We start from the raw sequence: 17,299 nt of genomic DNA on the forward strand, positions 1-17,299 counted from the left end.
AGAGTTACTCAATTTTGCTTTACAGAGTATCTGCCCACTGATTGCAGGACACAATGTGCCAGGACATGATGTGCTGTATGCCATCTTTGCAGTGCTGCAATACTCTCCAGGATCAGATCCTACTCTTTTACTTTGGGAAGATGCAGGAGTTCACTAAGCATAAAGAAATACAGCAGCTCCTGCAAGATTTTGGGAGACTTCACAAATCAATTAATATAAATCAATTAAAAGTTCTTTCGATAAAGATATTAGCCATGTGCTCCTTGGTCAGCTTCAGGTATACTTTTGGGTTTAAAAAAGAAGAAAGAGTAAATTGATTACTTCTCTGTTAGCAGGGGAAATTGACTGCAACCAGCACTTCCGAGTAATTCACACTGTCCAGCTACTTGTTTCTGGATTTGACATTTTTAATCATGGGGTAAAAAGCTCATGTAAAAGGACAATGAGTTGCTACAGGGCAGTAGTTAGATCCAGAGTGACCACTACACTCTCACTCTGCAGCTGGGATTCATGGATCAAGTGCTGATACTCTGAATGGGCATACAGCATGAAAAGCTATCCAGGGGCTTAACTTCCCATACAAAAGGCAACAGGAATTCCAACACCCCACTGCCAAACTAAAGCACCACTGACACAAGAATAGATATGATTGACATGGCATATACTGGATTGAGGAAAATGCAAAAATATGTAGTCTTTGTGAAATCTGGTCCTAGTTTCTCAATAAAATCTCCACAGTATTACCCAACCTGACACCTTTTTGGTTCATTTAATCTTAGAAAGATAAAGGTCTGCAAGCAAACTTCCAAGGATGAGATGTTTCTGAGATTCCCACTAAGGAAATTCTGCTTTCTGTGTGAGAAATGGAAGATACAAGCCACTGGATTACTGTTTTACATGTCACAGCACTAATATCTTTTTAATAATTTTAATTCCTTCTCAAGTACATTATTAGAAAACAAACCTACTTGATGTTCCTTAAGTCTTGCAGATGTTTTGCTTTCACACAATTATAATATAGTCACATTGCCTCTCAAGACAGTTTCTACTGAGAAGCCCAATTAACACTCAGCACTTGAAAGAGGTAGAATTTAAGAATTTGGTGTTCACCTTTTTTCAGCCAGCTAAATGACAAGCATGATTTATTTTGCCTAATAAGAACAAGAATAAAAAAAGTAATAGAAAAAGACAACAGGCCCAGCAGCAGAACACTTAAATACGGCTCGTTATTAATCAATTTATTTCACACAGTTGTTTCTAAGCAGCACAAGTGTATGTGTACTGTGAGCCCATAAAAATAACGGGAATGAAAAACTGGACACTCTAATTCTTAAAGGATGCTGATCACTGAGGATTAAAAGCATTGCATAAGAACATGAAAACAGCACTAGGCCCTCAGCCATGGTATAATGCAGATATTTGAGAAATCTATGGCAGAAAGCTGTGGCTTCCTTTTTTTTTTTTTTGTGCAATGTAGGTAATGGGGAAAATGTGTTCTGCTTTTCTGAAGCTACAGTGATGAAGCACATCCAGAACAAGCAAGGTCAAAAACAGTATCTGTTTACAAACAGGCAGATTACAAATCTGCTAACTTGCATCCTGAAAGCTCCTTACTAAGTCAGATTAACATGGAGTTTCTGTTTACCATCCTGACACAGCTAAAGAACATAGCCCAAAGAATACAAATCACTCCCTGTTTTTGACACTGTAAACTTCACTAAGAGCTGCCTATTTCCTGAACTCACAAGAGAATGTGTACAATATTTCCAAAAAGATATATAGGAATCACAACTTGTCTATCCAGGTACATCAACTTTAATCTCATCTGTTGCCTAAACAGATTTCTGAAGGTTGAAAAAATAGTTACTATATTTTATTAATAACTAAGGTCTTCAGCATATGTATGTATGCAAAGCAGAATTAAGAAACTCTTTGTTCAGAAATGAAGGAACAGAACCACCATGTTTGAATGCATAAATCTAGTGGACCACACACCCCACTTATGGAGGTTTATGAAGACGTTAATTTTAAATCATTCAGGACTAAGCATATGCAGCAAATTACAGTGAGACAAGCAGATTGTCTGGATTGCCCTGTCACCCCATCATAGGGTATTACAGTGGGCCTGCCTTTTTGGGAAGCAGAACTACTGTTTGGAAGCATATTTACTTCCATCAGAAATCCCATTTTGCAGTGAATGCTGTTTGTCACAGCTCTAAATGTAGTTTTTAGAACTGACATCCTTCCTTTCACTAAGATAAAATCAAGGGTGCAGGAGATGATAGACATTAAAGACAATATTAAACACACACAGAACTTAGGAAAAATGCTGGTTTACATATTCTGCTTTTTAATAAACTAAATATTCATTGCTCTAAGCCCTTAGTCTACTCCTGGGTTAGAGAATGCAAACCATCACTGTTCAAGACATGAAGGTTTATGAATACACAAATTCACACAGGAGAGAAAATAGAAATGAACAAATATCAGTACATATGTTTGAGAATGTGAACTCCAAGTGAATAAAGCAGCCCAGATGGCGAGTGATGGTGGCAGAAGCATGCTCTGGGTCCACACCTGCTCCCACAGGGACCTCCTAGCAGGCTTCCCTGCAAGAAATCAAAGTTTCCCAAGGAGTGGTGGGCAAATTGTGGAAAATAGGAAGGTTTTACAGAAGGAACACACTCCCATGAGACTGTGAGGAAAGAGGACAAGCCACTCACAGAGTATACTGAGTATCAGATTTTGTCTATGATTAGACTTAAACTATTAGATTTTTATTTGCTGCTATATGTCTATGACCTTATTATTGTATTTTGCAGCAGCCAAATGTAGCTAAAGATCAGAAGAGATCATTATTTCCACAAGAAGTCTTGTCTTATATTTTATTTTTATTTTTCCTAAGCAGTTTCCAAATGAAAATTAAATCTAAAATGAAAAACTGCAACTCATGAGACTGTCTCCAAGATTCTGCTGAAGAACTTCTCTTTTTTTTTTTCCTTTTTGTCTTATCTCAATGCTACATTTTTCCCTGGTTTTCTTCCTGATATGAAAGGATGCTGCTGGGCTTCTTTTTGTTAATTAGAAACAAGATCTCAAGACCAATCCAGCAACATCAGAAGAGACTATTCCCTCCATAAATGCTTCACAATGATCCAATTAAATGAACATTTTATTGTGGTATTTCTTTTGTTTTCTGGCCAATTACATGTACAGGAATAAGACAGGAACCACAAGCACCACATGCACTCTTAAGTCACTTTGTTTTGCTTTCATCACTAGGAATATTACAAATACTACCACTACTAGAGTTTTCTTATCTTGAAGATAATTTATGCCATGACAATTAAGTTCTGTTGAAGCCCTAAATTCTGTCTTATGAAGCTGTAATTCCACTAAAAATTCAAAAGAGAAACAATCTAATTATTTGGTTTTTCAGAGAACCATGAAATTATGAACTGTTACTATTGCTTTGTGAACCTTTACCAATCAAGTTGTTTGAGGACATTTCTTTAAATCTACTTGGGACTGAAAACAGCATGGAAACAGAAAAAGGACTAATAAACCTGGATAAACTCAGAGGTATTTGCATTATAATATTAAAGTGCAAGAAGTTCTGAGTGACAGCAAATGGTAATTGAAAAGACAGATCTCAGACAGAGGAGTCTCATGAGAGAATATCATGCAAATGGTAAGCACTTCAATTTTAAGATGGATTTGCAATTGTCTATTTGTCAATTTTGACAATGCCTTAAGATCAATAAGACAGAAGTGAAATGTGGTGTCCAACATGTGGTGTTCAAGTCTCCATTTGCAGAGTTTTAAGATTTATAAATGCTCACATGAGACATTTCAACTACAGAAGAAGAAAATGGGACCTAGTTATGCCTTTGCAATAAAACTTATTATACAGTTAATCTTTTTCTAATTAAAACTTAGAATTGGTTTTCATTTTTTCATTCTTTTTCCTCAGAAACATATATCTAGTTGCTTCTTCATGTTCTAACTTTTTTGTAGGTCATTATTAATATGAAAACCATCAAAAAGGTTAAATAATATCTTATTATTAGATTCAACTCTATATGCAATGAGATCAATAATAACAGTGCTCTTGCTCAACTGCTACTAAAATGACACTGGACATTCATTCCACTGTTTAATAGTCTGATTTTTAGGATTACAATAGTAGAATTGAAATCAGGGTTGAGCAAGAACATCACACATCACCTACCAAACATTTTGACAGATCACTGAATAAAGGTCAGAAATGTGCCTGCTTTAGGAGGCTGCTCTCAGCAGATTAAAACAGGAAGTGTCCAATATGGGACTCCCCTAGATCTCGTTAGCTGAGGAGGAAGAGGGTTTTCATGTATTCTTGCAGTTCCAGGTGGAAGTCCAAAGGAAAGCCTACATGTGCGTCATCCTCAAGCTTAGCACAGTTCTTTTTTTAGCCAAAGGGGGCTTATCTTATTACCCTTCTTAGCTGGGATGTCCACATATAACCTGAGAACTGCATCATCCCAAAAAGTACAGCAGCACACAGGAAAAGGGCACATCCAGACACCTGTGCCCTGCAAATGCCGAACTGGACACTGGTGTTAGTTCAGCTTTGTTCGTCTTGTTAATGTAAAATCACACTGCTTCCTTTCTCTCAATTCAGGTAAAATTGATACACTGTAATAATTAAGCTGATTCCTATGAGTTTTAAAAACTCATGTGGCTTTGTTGAACTAGAGTGGAAGTCAGTATTTTTTCTGCCTGACTGGATGCGCACACGAGTTTTCCACCAGCAGCTGATGATTCAGGCTATCTATATTTGTGCATAGTTTCCTCTATTCTGTTTCTGGTATTAAACTGAGGCTATTACAAGCAGTTTTCACATAATTTCAGGCTGTCTGCATTAGGCACTTTTTCCAGCAATATTCAACTGTGGCACTTGCAAAGTGATTCAGGGAATAAGAGGAGCAAGAGTGACAATGTACATTCTTACCAAAATTGCTTCACCACTACCCAGCAGAACAGGAGGCCACAAATTACCTTCCCTTCACTGCAAATGCATGCACATAATGGGGGTGCTGGAGAACAACAGAGCCCTCTGACAGAAACCAAACACTAGCACATAATTGAAATAAAATTTCAACACTTGTCAGAGGTTATTTATTTAATGTTGGTGCAGGCTTACAAATTCTGCATTCATGTAGAAAACTCACTACCGTGACTATAGCCTCATAAGTAAGAGATGGAGCTGCCTGCACCATTATAATTACAACATTTTCTGAGTCACAGACAAAAATCGGGCCCATGCTGATACATTATGCAGAGCATCTATAAAAATGACTGTGCTGAAAGCATTAAATAAGAGCTATGACCATGGAATGGGAAATGTCATTATTGATTCCACAATACTAAATTTATTCTTCATACAACAAATAGAGGGACATGAAAAAATGAACACCTCAAAAAGATAATGAGAAATTCAACAACAAAAGATTCTACTCCCTACTAATTATTTTTATTCAGGTCACCCAGTATATAAGCCAATATTTACCAAAACATTTGAACTGTGAACTACAATGTTTCAAGGTCATTCCTTTCCAAACATAAACAGGATTTTAGCAGGAATCAAATTAGTTGGAAGAGAATGAAGGGGGGTTTTGCTCTGTTCATGTAAGTTCTGTTTTACTGGCAAGCACAGTAGAGGTACTTGCAATTTTTGAAACAAAAGAGTTACACAAAAGACTACTGTACAAAAAACTTGTGCAAATTATTTTTCTCACCATGTCAGGCTGGACATAGCAAAGAACAAAACTGAGGTATTTGTTCCTATCTATACTACAATTAAAATACTCAAGGGTTTATATCACAGAATGAGTTCTCTCTTCTGACCACATTACCAACAGCAATATGTTTTGCAGCCATTCTGTCCATTGGGGTGAACAACACTTAGGTGCCATTCACATGCAAAAAAAAGTCATAAAATCACTGATGTTGCACCAGAAAATGCCTCTGTGCTTTTAAAGCTGATTAAGAAAAAACTAAAAATTCATACTTTTAGTAGCATGCATATCCAGTTCATGGCAGCTTAGTTCCACCAATCAGCCAGAAAGAAGACAAAAAATACACATGGAGTTATTTATAATAAATATATAAACATCATTGTTTCTCTATTGATGAACAGAAGGTAGGAATATTTTCCACACATGGCTCAAAGCTGTTTGCAATACACTATCTGACCCTCCACTAAAACATGGGAAAAACCTATTTTTCACTACTTGTTGATTTGTAGACGTGTTCAAGGGAAAATTATCCAACTCTTCCATATGTTAAAATAAAATTTGTCAAAGTCTGTCCCTGTCCTAGACTCTAGAGCCTAATGAAATAGTTTTTTTAACAGAAGAGTTAAGCTTCTTTGTTTTACTGAGGAACTATTGTTGCCCTGTACAGTTTTATTTGGTTTAGATCATAAATTTGTAGCAAAAACATCTGTTGATAGGAAAGATCAGAACTAGAACTTCCAAATACAGATAGCATGCAAGAAAGAAAAAAGTACAAGTTTAGGTATGAATTTTAATGTAGTAGTACTCATAGAGACTAAGACATCGTTTCTGTAATTTCCTGTCACAAGCTTTATTAGTTAATACCTTAATTTAAGGTTGAAAATAAATGTTCTTGTAGCTCACCTTTAACCAGCCATTCTCAAGTCATTTTATGAGACTAGGTTCCCAAAGTGCAACAATTCTTTAAACACTCCCCTAGTGGTCTCACAGAAACTACTTTTCTGCATCAGCATTATTTTAAGAAAGGAAATCTTAGTGTAGCCAATTAGCAATACTAAAAGTGTATCCATAATAACTAAAGATTCAAAAAAGCCAAAGAATGCACAGGCAGACTGACTAGATGATTTGGGATAGGCAAAGAAAAGTTTTGACCCAAATGGTCGCCTCAGATTCAGTGTTGTTTTTCATAATTAGAAGTCATGCACATTTACAAGTACCTTAAATCATAATGATATTGTATAAATGCAAATGCTCATTTGTACAGAGTAAAACTTTCCTTCATCCAAAGCAATACATCTATTTTATGCATCAATACAACTATGTTCTCTTCAACATCAAGAGCCTACTTGAGACAATATATCAAAACAAGTAACACAAAAAATTATTGTTTCAAAGAAGAGAAACTTTTTCTAAACAACACATACTAGGGAACAATGACAGTAATCTTGCTTTAGCTGTGATGATTTACCAGAATGAAGTCTTGCCTGTGTTCTCCTAACTTCTCTTGGATGCTATAGATGTCTGTTGGAGAAAGCCTCTTACAAGGTTATATTCTGAAGTCCTTCAGGAAGAATGTTGCATTTCTAATCCACAATCAAGAAATGGATGATAAACTTGTTTTCTTTGGAGAAAATACTATCATTTTACCTTTCTTGACCTATGTAGAGGTATGATTAACAATGCACCAAGAACAGTCTGGAAGATTGTCTGTCAAATTAGCCCACTGCTTGTAACTTTAACATAAAGACATTTGCAGGATTCAGATGTCCTACTGCTCAGAGTTGGTCACAATCATTAATTTATCACAGTTCAATTTGTATTAAATGGGAATCTTCCTACACAAAGACACATGACAAAACACTAGTGGTTTAAAATTGCAACAGTCCAGAACTCCAAACAAACTTGAGTAATATAATCCTGGCATGGAAACTGAATGCTGGATGCACTGAAATTTGCATGGTGCCACTGTTGAAGCACTGAGGTATAAAATGTCAGGTACAAGCACCTAGAACACCACAAGCTGCTGACACCAGCTTCACTGCCTCACCATTTATATTAATTTATTCCCACTTTTTTTAGACTACTCTTTAAAATCCTTCTAATAATCATCACAGAATGATTCAGGTTGGAAGGGGCCTCAATGAGCATCTGGTCCCAATCCTCCTGCCATGGGCAGGGGCACCTTTCACTAGAGCAGGTTGCTCAAAGCCTCATCCAGGCTTGCCTTGAACACGTCCAGGGATGGGGCAGCCACAGCTTCTCTGGGCAACCTGTGTCAGTGTTTCAACCTCCATTTAACATGACACGACCTAATTCACGGATATTAAAGCAAATTGGTCATTGCTTTTGCCCTCACAGAGGTATAAAACTGGCTTATTTTGGCAAATGTGAATTAATATACTTGGAAAATATTTACATAGCCTTGGAAAATTGAGTTATTGTGCTTCTCAGAGGAAGTTATTAAAACCAAATCCTCCTATTATCTAAAGAAGTACTGGCTTACATAGAGGTATACATTCCAAAAACTAAACCCAGACAACTGATCTAAAACATGACTGAGTATTTTAAAAATGCAGAATAAATAACCTTTTTCTTCTTCTTCTTCCTTTTGGATACACTCATACAGCAACAAACAGGTACTTTCACTGTACTGAGCTGTAATTAAAATAACTACAAAGGGGAAGTAGAAAACAGGATGCAATTAGCAGTTACAGGAATTTAGAGATCATGGAGATGGAACAATTTCCTCCCTATCAATGACAATTTTCATATTTCCTCAAGAAGATTTCCTTTATTTCAGTTGAAGAAAGACCCATGGGCTCCAACCACTGGTATCTTAAGCTCCCCAAAGGAGGTGACAGAAGATGACATATAAATTCATTAGGAGAATTCATTTTTACTGCCCGTGCCACACAATCTTTCCAAATCTCTTCCTTCAGTGCGCACCTGTGAAATAGAAGTGGTTGGAAGTGACTGAGGGCATGCTGGGAAGGGCGGTAACAAGTTTGCATTCTGCCTGTGCTACAGTTTTACCCTGACTGACTCACAGGACCTGGAAATCTGGGGAAAGGAAAGGTAAAGGAACTTGGGGAAAGTACATATGGGAAGGTGAGGGTATCTCTTCTGGGTGTTTCTCAGTATTACTATATTTGCAATACCTTCCCTTTAAAGCTTCATTGAGGTCAAGCTTTGTATCTAGGAATAATCTAAGCCTTGCTCAAAACTTCCTGCAGCACTTACTGCAACATTTGTGACAGAACTGCAGTGAGAATTTGTTGTCCCCTGTGTCCCAGTAATACATCAGGTACAGACTGCCCACAGGAACTGTGGCTGCCCTATTCACTGGCAGTGCTCAAGGCTTGGCTGGATGGGGCACTGGGCAGCCTGGTCTAGTGGGAGATGTGCCTATGGCAGGGGGGTTGGAACTAGATCATCTTTAAGGTCCCCACCTACAATGTCTGGTTACATTTCATTCCAAATATTGCAAACTCCACCCAGCCATGCTGCTCCTCCACCTGGGCAATAACAATCACTGCCTCCATCACTGGGTTTGACCACTTTGCAGACCTCTGCTAGTGCTGGTGGATATGATGTACACATGTACTAGAGTTCCAGCAGACATATAACATGATTTTGATGACATTTCCTTTATGGAGTGTAAGGAAAATTATCACATTTATCAAAATCAGGACCATTTGTATCTTAATTCTGCCTTATTTGCTGCTGTCTGTATTCACTTACCCTCACTAATGACTATGCAGAGTTACACAGATCTCTTCTTTCACAGTCACATCATCAGCACAAGGAGCTTTTCTCCCCCAGTTCAGAAAGTTGGTTGTAGTTTGATGGGGACTTCAGTAGGAACCAACACCTCATACTGTGGCTGCTATTTGCAACACAGTTGAGAACCACAGGTCACCAAGAGTCTAAACAATCTTCTCCAAAAGGAGAGATTAACAGCTTTACACAATGTTCAGCTATGTCTTCACTGCACTTGTTTCCACAACACTCAGACAGCACCATTTACTGAGTAAGCAGAGAAGGTATTTGGTGTCTAGTCTGACCAGAGCTGTTCAGTCTATAGCCTTAGGGAACTCTAGTTAAGCTCTGCTAGGATGCCAGAAGTATCAATTTCCTCGTGAGCCTCTCCAAGGTGATCATCACTACAGCATCAGAGTGTTTCACCAACATTAATGAACTTATCTTTTCACATTATGCTATGCTGTGCTATCTTCATTGTACAGATGTTACTGCCACTTCAGTTAATGCCACCTCTAAACATTCCTTACAATTTCTTACACTTAGCTATTCAACTGTTCCCATTTTAGAGGTGTCTAATTTTCTCATTTCTTCAGATAAAACTTCTCAGTGGAGCACAAACTCAGGTATGTAGGATTTCAGGTGAGGCAGACCTCAGTGAAAAAAAAGGAAGAAAAAAGAAAAAGGAGGTATGACAGTTTGCATACGGAAAGAGTTTCACAGTCAAGCATTCCACATGGACCAGCCAATTCCTGCTACTATCACTATTTCTGGCATATGGAAACTGCATGCAAGAAAGACACAATTTATTTTTGCCATGGTAATATAGGAATGGCAACAGAAGGTATGAGTGGGAATTCTATCAGTAGTTTAAGTCCACAAATAAAATTAGAGTGGTTCTTTGAAAACTATTCAAGCAGAAAGTACAACAAGAGAATTGAGCTTTCATGTAGAAGTGAGATTGACTACTAATGAGTTAGCATTATTCCTACGGCTATAATATTTCACCATAGTTAGTGTTTATAGTCACTCCAGGAAAAATGAAAAAAAAAAAAAAAAAACAAAAAATAAAAGTAATCCCAGAGAAAATTTCTAAAATCCCAAAGACACTAACAATAAGATCCCAATAGAGAATTAAAGCCAGAAGAAAAAAACATTTTGCTTCCCATTGCATCCTTTTGTCTTGCAATTGCTTCTTGCAGTCCTGGATAAGAGTTGCTTCCTTTTCTAAAGGGGATTTAAAAACTGTTACAGTTTCTCTTTCCAGAAGCTACAAGAGATGTAATATTAATTGATCAATCACCTTGGAATATCCTTTCATAAACAACACGGATGCCCTGGCTTTTTTGTGCAACAAAATGCATAAGACCACTTGGAATTCAACTGTCAAACAAATGACTGAATAGATTGGATTTACATCAACAGTATACAAATATCAATTTCTGAAATAGAACAGTATTAATAATTTAAAATCAGAAAGGAAGTATAAAGAAGACTTGCAAGTGAATCTAGTTGGACTACAGTGACTATAAATACCAACACTTTTAGTGTGCTCTGTAATATTTATGAAATATTATTTATTACTAAGGTTTTATATAGCTATGGTTAGATTAGGAATAGCTAATAATGTATTTACAATTATTTTAGGAAGTATCTTCATGGAATCTGGTTGTGTTATGCTCTGGGGAAAAACACAGTTCTGACTACAGTATCAAAGTCTTATCTTTGTATGCATGTCATATATAAGCTTATGTAAAGATTTCTGGATTCTATTTACCTATGCAAGTACTTCAGTTGAACTATGTTTTACCTATAAAATTTGTTTCATATCTATGTGTACCAAAAGCATTTTATATGAAGGAACACAGGAGGCAGACAATTCTTTTCTGTTCCCACAAATTAGGTTCACAGTGAAATGAATGAGAATTGTATATATAATGTCTGGAAAGAAAAAGCATATTATTTAAGCAGCCATGCTATGTGTTCATTTTGCATATTTTTTCTCCAAATTTGGTGCTTAGGTGGTTGAGATCACCCACTGAAGATAGACAGGATGGATTCTAGTAATCTATCCTGATGGCTGTGACAATGCCTTCCAGAACAGAAGTGGATACAAATGGTATCAATTGAACAAAGACTTTCAGCAGGTAATATTTCCAGAGTCATCCCAGGTTTGAGACAGAACTGCTACAGCTTTGTTTTACCCGGTCAGTAAGAAATATTTTACATCCATGATTGCAAATATGTCAACTGTTCTTCACAGGGATGCAAAGGGTGCATGTCCCAGGCTGATCCAAAGTGTCAGTCTTTGGTCACTGATGACTGAATGATGTGTAAACTGCAGCATTGGATCTTGCACAACTAAGGCTCCCATTCCCAGCCTAACAAAGTTCCCATCTTCCACAGAAATGGTCTTGCTTTTGCTAAGGTCTGTTAAGCTCTCTTAGTGTTCAAAATTCCTTTCATTCATCTTTCATTGTTGACCACTGATAGATTTCCCAGCAAAGGATAAGACAACCTGTACCTACTTCTCCATCAGAGCTTTCTTTACAGTCTCTCCTTCCTATTAGGGCCCTGACTTTATCTTGCCCTTACCATTTAATTTGTGTGCAAAGTTACTGCACATTAGGAAAAGCATTTTCATCCAGGGCACAGTAGGTGCACAGCTTCCAAGAGACAGAAAACAGTCTAACTGACCAGACACAAAAAGAAAACAGGAGTGAAAATACATAAAGAGCAAAAGATTTGATGAACTCAGTCTTATTAAGAGGCCTTCATCAATTGATACAGATTTTCCTATTAAAAAATTGGACAGTATGTAGCTCTTTGAACAGGCAAATAGCCAGACCTGATAGCTGGAAGTTGAATAAAAACAACACTAGCCTAAAAATTAGTTTATAATAGCAAAAACTTGGGCTAATTAATAACTGGAAAGCACACAATGGACACACAAGTGTTGAGAGGGATTTACTCCAAAACATTAAATTAAAAATATTTTTTTTCTAAGTGGTAAGTCTCATCAAGTCACTTCAAGTCCCTCAAGGTCCCTTCAAGTTTTACAATGCCCACAGTTGTCCTGGGGAAATCTCCTCATTCCTTCAAAAATGTTAAGTTTAACTCTCCTTTTCAAATCAGTCAGGCTACCAAAGTTGACCCACTATTACACCTGGGGGTGGAGGAGGGTAATGAATAGGACCCAAATCATAAGGATTTGGGATAAAGAATAAAAGCTCACCAGAAATACATAAATTGATTTAGATTATCACTCTAAGCCTGAAAACAAACAGTTCCAGAATAAAAAAAGAGACTGATACACCTTTCATATTCTCAAGTTATTAATGGAGGAACTCATACAATCCCATTTTCCCCCCTCCTGTTACCATCCTTGTGCTATATGGGCAAGACATTACACATTGGCCCCAGAGAAAGTCCAATCCTTGTCTTTGTGACAGGCAGTGTTTTTGCTCTGTGTTCATGCTCTGCTGAGAACTCCTCTATATCACACATCCAGCTCGTAGCTGTTCTCTCTGTCTTCCCTTTCCTCCCATGTCAAACACCCCTCTTCTTTCATGATTTCTCAATCATCAAAGATAATAAGTGTGTTCCTGAGGAGTAACAAAGTGGGGCTTATGATCCTCATGACATTTAAGAGTTAGGGAAACAAACCTCCAATTAGCTCTCAGTATAATATCTGTGGAACATGGATGGAAGACTGACACAGGTTTATGATTTCCCTCCTACTTCTCTCTCTCATTTCACCCTATTAGTAGGCAGTAGAATAACAAAAACAACAACAACAAATTGAATATGTCTTAGATCCCTGATTTGCCAGAGTAATGTAAGAAAGCAGGAGGTCATCACTTGCTTCAATGTGTAGTTGAGAGATACAAGCAGTAGCTTTACGTTCAGGAGGAACTCACTACTTGAACTGCTGCAGCCACAGATAAGGTTTTCCTGCGACAGGGGCCTCTGATCCATCTGAAAGATTTTAACCTGCAGATCAAATAACTTCCTGTCTTAAAGTGTATGACACATCATTAGATATCCAGGAGCTACCTTCTCTGTATCTCTATCTAATCTTCAGTAAATCTTGTTGGAGCAGATGCTGGAATAGCAGGGTAATTTACAGCTCACTGCTGCAGGAGCCACACAAGCATCTGGCCCAGGCACAAAATACCCCTGATGATATTAAGAGAGCAATGTCTGTTTGAACACCTGAGGATATTCCCCATGGACTTCAAAACTCACAATTCTTTGCCTATTTCAAAATGCTCCTTCTGCCTCTGATGGCAACAGCTCACACACCAGAGACACCCTATTTAACAAATATCTGCTGCAAGGAACAAGGAAGCCATATCCCACGTTCAGGTAAACGGCTTTACTAAACAAAAGTATCAGTATCTCCCGAGCTAAGCCATCCCCAATCATGTAACAATCTCGTGCTAATCTGACACCCGACCAGGCTCGCCAGCAGCAACTGTTTGCTTCTGTGAGGTTGGCACCTCCCATATGTTTCAATAGTATGCACAGTTTAATGTTTTTTGCTACAGTAACTTAAGAAACAACAGCAACTCACGGAAGGGTGAAGAAGTAAGTCACAGTAGCTCATCAACAAAAACAAATGCTCTTTGAGCACTTGTGAATTAACACATGATCATTAGTGCTGACAATCCTAGACTACCGCCTTCTGCTACCAGACTTAAATAATCATCACGTCCCTATTAAAAAAAAAAAAAAAAAAAGTCATTATTATCAGGGTTTGGGGATGTGGGGCGGGTGGGGTGGGGGGAGGACCAAGGGGGGTATAGTTTTTAAGTGAAATTCAACTAAAAAAAAGTGGTTTCACATTTCTTTTCACATTTCTTTTAATAGTTCTGTTATCCCCCCAAATCCAGGAGGAGTATGTATATTTCCTACAATGCAAGATGACACACTTTTAAAAACAAACAAACCCATGGAAGATATTTCTTTAGATTAAGCAAGCAGTGGAGAAAAAGTCTTAACAGAAAGAAAGATATGCACTGTGAAAGAAGATTAGTTACCTTTTTTTTTTTTTCTGCTTAAAGGGAAACATAGCTGTGCAAACACTGCAGCTGCTAACTAGACATTCTCAAACAACTAATATGTAACCCACTGTTACTGTAACAATTTTCTCATCTCCACTAGTTGGGCTCAAACCTGGACAAGAAAAAATAATCAACTGAGACTGCACAGGAATTATAATTCACAGCATATATTTTAAGGATATACTTATATGCTCTATTAGCAATTGCTTGACTATCAAAGAATCCTTATCTGGTTAGGATGCTGAAATAATTCTATCAATATGTATGAGCTCTGGAACTAAAATAAATAGTACTAAAACATCCTAACAGTAAAATACAATCCAAATAATTAAACAAATTATTACTCCAGCAACATAAGGAAAGGCATTTTTAAAGTTCCAACTTTGACTACTTCTCATATTTTAAATAAATTTATTCTTTAAAATACAAGGTATTATTTCAGATAAAATCTAATCACATGAGAAAAATGGCAGGTTGCCATGCACAAGAATTTCCCTTCTTATTTATCACTATGCTGTCAACACAGGCAGTTCTTTCTTGCTGCATCTTCCTGTGGTCTTTTACAGAAGGCAAAAAGCATCAACTCAAGAATTCCATTTTCCCCCATTAATGCATACTCTTAAAAATGGAACTGACAGGACAGCAGTTTATTTGTGCACAAACTAGAGCCAAATCATGCAAACTGGCTTTCAGAAACCCACGGATCAATTGTTACTCTCCGGGAGCGCTGCCTCGGCGGGCGGAGGCGAGGGAGTTTCATTTGGGAGAAGGGAAAAGTTGAGGAGTTGCAGGGGTACGGAATCCAGCAGCCTTCCCGTCTCCGCTGCAGAAAGCTAATTAACAGACTCAAGTATATACACAGTAGCAATGGCATCTTCTGCGTCTGTAACTATTTTTAAAGGCACCTAAATTCTGAAGAGGCTTACCATACAGACATTTAAGCTTATATGAATATTCATGTCTGAGTACTACACCAAATCTAAGTCATTGTGCAAAGATAAGCATGGCTTAAAAATGTTAAAAGTCGGGTCATTAGACTGACAACACCTACAGACATAGCCAAATCAAAATTAAAACAGGCTGTCCACAAAGAACATCTTACTGGCCCTCAGCCCAATTCTTCCACCAGTGACACGCTAAGCGCCCCAAATTCCCCTTCCCCTATTATGATTTTAATTAGAAAACTATCTTAATACAACTTTGCAAACATCAAAAAACTTCCTTTGAATAGGGAAGCAGCTTCTGAAACCTTTCCTCGGTTTAGAGCACAGGAAAAGAAACTACCTAAACCATTTTCAACGTTAAGTGAAAAACTTTACATTCACTAGTACTAGGAAGACGTAGCGTTAAAGGCATTTACAGGTGAACTGAACAACAAACCAAGCATTTTTAAAATTAATATAAAAAACCCATTTTCAGAGGCAAAAATCTCGGGGCATACTTCGGTATTTGTTGGTTAGTGACGATAAGTTAAAACACGGTACCTCTTCTAAACTGAAAGAACAACTAGAATAAATTATCACACGAGAGAGCGAAAAACCTGTGTCGTTACAGTTTCTCTCCGCAAACTGCTTCTTTCCTGCGGCATCATCTGTTAAATTAGAAACTCCTTTGAGCACCGCAGCCTCGCTGACTCTTAGGGCGCACTGCCTGCGCCGACACTCTCTCGGTATTTTCGCATCGCGCCCTCTCCGCGGGGCCAGCGCAGCCGCCCGCCTCTCCCGATGCCGCTCGCAGCCGCGCACCGCGCTCGGAGCGCACCGCACCGCCCCGCGCTCGAAGCGCACCGCACCGCGCTCGGAGCGCACCGCACCGCGCTCGGAGCGCACCGCACCGCGCTCGGAGCGCACCGCACCGCGCTCGGGCCGTCCCCGTCCGCACACGCACCGAGGGGACAGACGCGCTCTGCCTCCGCCGACCCGTGCGGCGCGGACCCGCCTGGCCGAGCCGAGCCGGGCCAGGCCGCGAGCCGCTGACCGGGGTGCGGGCAGCGGAGAAGTTGCGGCCGCCCCGAGGCGCGCACCGAGGCGCACAGGTGCAGCCGGTCCCGCCGCGCATCCCGCCCGGCGCCAGCCTCCAGGGGCGGGGGGCGCCGAAGCCCGGAGCCGAACCCCTGCCCCGGGCCGCCCCTGCGGCACCAAGGCGGCGGCTGCCGCCCCTCGCCCGCCGCCCGCGCCGGCACCGCGCCCGCGGACAAACTTACTTGCGGGCGGCGGCGGCGGCACCCGCGCCCTCCTTCCCGCGCTGCGAGCGAGCGCAGCCCCGGCGCGGCGGCCGCTGCCGAGCGCGTTCGGACATGCTCAGTCCCCCCGCCGTGCGGAACCTACCACCGGCGGGACGGGGGAGCGCGGAGAGAGAGGGGGCAGAGCTGGATGCTACCAAGAGGACGCGCTAAAAATAGGCGCCGCAGAAAGGAACAGCTGGAGCTTAAAGGGGCGGCGGCCGCCGCGCTCCCCGCAGCCCCGGGCGAGGGGCGCCTCCTCCCGCCGCACGGCGCTTCCCCCGGAGCCGGAGCCGGAGCCGAGCCTCTGCAGCCGGGGCCTGCGCTGCCGCGGGGCTCTCACCGCGGAGCCAGCGGAGGAGAGGCTCTGCGAGCGGGGCGCTGCCGGCAGCCCGCGATGCCCGCGATGCCCGCGCCTTTGCGGCGGGAGAGCTGCGGTGCGCTCGGCTGCGGCCGCCGGAGCGCTCAGGAGTGCG

The 17,299-nt window shown here is 40.1% G+C and overlaps 1 protein-coding gene across 2 annotated transcripts in view; it reads right to left on the reverse strand.

Moving 5' to 3' along the window:
- The window catches only part of OXR1 (oxidation resistance 1), a 259,837-nt gene extending 242,958 nt beyond the window's left edge, over positions 1-16,879 (reverse strand). For both annotated transcript variants that reach the window (XM_058799965.1, XM_058799980.1), the window contains exon 1: positions 16,806-16,879. The gene's annotated coding sequence lies outside the window, so the exon portion shown is untranslated. The remainder of the gene's footprint in view (positions 1-16,805) is intronic.
- Between the last annotated feature and the right edge of the window lie 420 nt (positions 16,880-17,299).

This window comes from Ammospiza caudacuta, chromosome 1 (genome assembly GCF_027887145.1).
Source record: "Ammospiza caudacuta isolate bAmmCau1 chromosome 1, bAmmCau1.pri, whole genome shotgun sequence".
NCBI lineage: Eukaryota > Metazoa > Chordata > Aves > Passeriformes > Passerellidae > Ammospiza > Ammospiza caudacuta.